This window comes from Alosa sapidissima, chromosome 3, assembly GCF_018492685.1.
Source record: "Alosa sapidissima isolate fAloSap1 chromosome 3, fAloSap1.pri, whole genome shotgun sequence".
Taxonomy (NCBI): domain Eukaryota; kingdom Metazoa; phylum Chordata; class Actinopteri; order Clupeiformes; family Clupeidae; genus Alosa; species Alosa sapidissima.
The window spans coordinates 20,318,298-20,323,260 of NC_055959.1; positions in this window are offsets into that span (position 1 = coordinate 20,318,298).

The following is a 4,963-nucleotide window of genomic DNA, read 5'->3' on the forward strand; positions in this document are numbered from 1 at the left end:
AGGTACGCTTCTCAATCATACACCATACAATCATACACAGGACATATGGTCGATGTAGATATTGAGCTACAAATTGAGCTGAAAATGCATTTTCAGAAAGCGGCTCAAGGAGGTTGTTTCCTTTGTTGCATAATTTTATGCCCAAACGAGAAAAAAGAAATCGTTTCTCTTAATCCTTATATAATAGTAATTACAAATCATCTATCCTTGCATGGTATTAACAAAACATTTGTTACACAAATGTAGTTTTCTCTTCAATATAGACAGCAGGCATTTTCTACCTGTGCTTGAAATGGGGCAAGCTGACCTTTGCATGACCTTTACGTGTATCAAACATCTGTCAAGTCCAACAGCACAAAATGAGTGTGGCACTGAGACAAAGACTGCCAAAAATTGTGGAGCAAAGGGCAAATTGATGTATTCAATATACAAAGCTTAAAACTTCTCTGGAACACGTGCTCCACAACAAGCATTGCCATGCATGCACAACACTGGCTTTGTGATCAATGCAATTAAACCTTAGAAATATAGTACTTCTTAAATATTCTCAGCAAGAAAAGTTGGTCCAGTGAAGCAAGTGTTTTTCATAAACTTGGGAGGAAATGTTTGAAATTTGATCATTTAAAGCTTCTGTTCATGTGGATATGATGGAAAAGAGCTTGATTCTTTGACTCAGCACTTAATATTTCGTCCAGTTTTAAGCCACCCACCCAGCCCCTCATTGTCTCCTTGCGAATATTAATTATTTCTCTCTTGAACAGAACAGAACATAACCATTCTGGAGAGAATTGTTCTTTTTGGGGGAGTTGTATTAAGAGCTCTTTCCAAGTTGATTGTTTGTGGAGAGAACACTCGGAAGAGGAGAATCTCATAGGTGTGGTGTTGTGAACTCTAAGGCCATAAACATAAGGTTTATTTCTGGTGGAAGATATTTTAACTTACAGGCTCCTCTGGCACATGTCAATACTCAGCACGACGCTGATATTTCTTGAAAACTTTACTGTAACCTTTACTCCACTTCCGCTACTCCCTGACGCACAGATTTCAGAATCTTCCTGTTTGTCCACTAAGGTTCAACCAAATCATTTCACAGAAATTGAGCTAAAGTTATTACACTTTTGACAGTCTTCATTTGATTTGATCTGATTCAGTTTGTGTACATTTACTTCTTTTCAAAAGCATGAACACAGCATACATAACCTCACATACTGACCCTAAAATCAATACATTGGGCCGCAGTTCTCTTTGAGGTTATCTGGGGTCTCCAAGCCCACAGGCATGACATGCAGTATCACAGGTGCTCTCACTGAGCAGCAGGCACCAGGGGCAGCAAGTGGTTTCCATAGGAACCAGTTTCTGCTAGCCTGTGGCAGCCAACACACAGCGCACTGGAGTAAGTGTGCTAGAGTGGAGAAGGAGAGAGCCACTAGAGACACGTTTTAGGGGGGATGTGAGAGCTCTCCACCAGGTGAGTCAGAGAGAGAGAGAGAGAGAAGTCAACAGAATATAGCTTCAGCGGTGATTCACAAACATCTAATTTTGCATGAAATGGGTGACAGTCATCAAAAGTTTGGGGGGGGGGGGGGGGGGTAGGAATTGGGGTGGGGGGTAAGGGGGCAAAGAGGTCCGCTGTAATCCCAAAAAGTAGCCTTAGTAGATGTATCTGTTGGAAGTGAATGTCAGAGATGGAAATCCAGTGAACCTTTGTTACACAACACAAAGAGACGACTTATCCTACCTCAGACTGGAAGACTTTCTTACTGTCTCTCTCACTGTCTGGGATGCTCAGACATAACAGTTCAACTGGTGTGTATGTGTGTGTGTGTGTATGTGTGTGTGTATGTGTATGTGTGTGTGTGTGTGTGTGTGTGTGTGTGTGTGACGTCTTAAAATGTCTACTTCAGTATTGTGGGGCAACAAACACATGGCAGGTTCACCTAACTAGTGCTTCATAGTCAAAGTTAGGATCCGGATCAGATTTGTATTTAACAAGAGGCAGAAATGCATTTGGTTTTGTGATGTTGCTAATAGCTGCAGGCTATGCCACCACATTGTTCTGATTAATAACAACTCTCTAGTTTTACCAATTGAATAATGAACATGTATAGTATATATAAGTATACTCTTTAGATCCTGAGAGGGAAATTTGGTCTCTGCATTTATCCCAATCTGTGAATTAGTGAAACACACTCAGAACACACAGTGAAGTGAAGCACACACTAATCCCGACGCAGTGATCTACAGCAGCGCTCGGGGAGCAGTGAGGGGTTAGGTGCCTTGTTCAAGGGCACATCAGCCGTTCCTACTGGTTGGGGTTCGAACCGGCAACCCTCCGGTTACAAGTCCAAAGCCCTAACCAGTAGGTTAGGCCACGGCCACGGCCATAAGCACAATGTAACTTACTTCTATTAATAAATACCTACTAAATAAATGGCAAGGTGCACATAGACCTACATTCTATAACAATAAAGTTAGGACATGGCTTTGTTTGTGATTACACCAACAATATTACAGCATGTGCTTATGGTGGTCAGTTGAGCCTAGGCTGACTACCCTCTCAATTTGGTCAACATTTGACACCAGTATAAGAAGACTTTTTAACCCTCCTGTTGTGTTCGTTTAATCTAGTTTGTGTTCCCTGTCAAAAATGACCGCTGCATTATAACTTGTTATAAATCCATAGTAACCTATATATTATCATCTAATGTTGTAATAGACCTTTGTATCAACGTATGTTCTATTGGATATTACCAGTTTTGAACTTCTATTTGCAATTATGGCCTGCAGGCCTCATTGACCTGAGCTCATGCAAGTCAGAAACGGCAGATACTATTGGGGAAAGGTTCCAGTGGGGGCTGGCATAGAAGCAAAAAGGGAGAGTGAGGGTGTGTTTGTGTGTGTGTGTTTTTATGTATAGAAGCACACATACAGGCCATCTGATCAATAGGTATGTGCCTGGACTTAATTGTATAGACTGATCATTTTCTCACCCATTCATTTCTAATGGCCAGTCATTTTTGACCGAGAATAAACATGGGTGTTCTAAAGTTAAATAAAACACTCAAATTATTATGAAAATTTATATTCATGCGTTTTGTATGTTCAGATGCCCTGTGTTAACAAAGTCATGGAGCATCATAGTCAGAATAAATTAACCATATTTTTGAGAGAAAAGAATTGTCAAACGGTCACATTTCACCACGAACACAACAGAGGGGTTAAGAGCAGAATTGACTGCTTTGGTCTGTGCTTTGCATGGGAAAGGGTATTTGTTTATGGGCTTAGGTGTTCTAAATAGAGTTAGTCATCAGCATCGTCCTTTCTCATCCCTCATAAGTAGTAATTGACGAGGCCGTGAGTCATGGTTCAAGACCCACTTTTCCAGTTGAGTGCTTTAATAAAGATATAAAGAAATGTTTTCACAACATTGTCATTTGGTCGAGAATTATCATCATTACATAACTGACAACGAGCATTGATAACTTTATCAGTTGCTTTGAGAAAAGACCACAAACGATAACAATAACATTGTCTGTGCTCAAACATTCCTTGTCATGTCATTGCCGACTGTTTCCTTAGCTGTTCCATCATTCCAAAGTGCTGTTTAGGCTACATTTAGCATGATATAGCGCTCACCATTTTATTTTTAAATAAAATACATGTAGCCTATCTGTAGGAAAGGGACTGACTTAGAAGCATGGCAAAGTTATGGAGTTGATGCATCTTTTATTTTGAGGCAAATCCTGGTAAATCTGCCAGATGCTCAAGAACGCCAGGAGGCTTGTGGGGTGATTATGTTTTCGTTTCATTATTTATAACTTTTTGTGACACTCGAAAGACCTCCTCTGCATGTCCATCTATCGCACTCACCTCAAATGCCCTTGCACTGCGTTTTGCAGTCAGACTTTCGTCGAAAAAAATAGCCTAGGTCTCGGATATAGTCTCTGATATATATAGCCTAGGCCACATATTCACATGCCCAAACGTGTTATTCAAACGCAGATTTTTTTTGGAACAAACAGAAGTCGCTGTAAGGTCATACAAAGTTGTAAGAAGACTAGTCAACACCGAGTTTCAGTCACAGGCTTTGTGAAGAAAAATACATTGTTGCCCTCTCAGGTTGGAGACATCATTCTACAACAGTGATGGAATTTGGAACAATTCAGTGACCAAATTAAAGCAATAGCCATCAGGAAATAAACCATATAGCTCTACTTTACAAAAAACTTGACCATGTATTTCTATAAGACTAACCAGCGCCTTTCAGTAATGACACATACAACTTACCTAAATGCGCGTTTTTCGATGCACTTTTTATTTTTCACTTCAATAAACAAAATCCACTTGTAGCTAATGTACAGTGTATCGAGCTGTTGCAACACTTTTCTCCAGATACATCCTCGTTTTCATTTGGAACGAAAATCCTAACACCAGTCTTTCCAAGAACTTCAATACGAAGGCAATGAATAGCAGTATATGCTGTATGTCTTCTATAGTTCCTCGCCGAAACTGCACTGACTTCTTCCCACAGTAATTACTGCTCGGGCGCACTCTCCTTGGCGGAATCCAGCGCTGATATTTAGAAATGCTGTGTCAATCGCGTCTCGACACAGCGTGGGTAGACCGAGAGGGAGGGGGGTGTGCTTGTCACTTTGATTATGTTCTCCACTCAGTGCGGCTGTGTGCCTGCATGAGTAGGTGTGTGCGCGGTGACGCATGCCTGCTATTGTAGTGGAATAATGGTCAATGTTTTGGCCTGGGTAATTCAAGCCCTCGTGATAGTTTTCCCCAAGTAACCCGTTTCATGACTTCCATCATGTTTTGAGTTATAACTGTCCAGATTAAGACAGTGTGAAGTGCATGAAATGAATGGATGTGTTTGACGGGGGGGGGGTTCCTACCAAAAAATTACTGTAACTTCATCCTGCCACAAGTTGTCTACTTGACTTCATAAACCTCATCC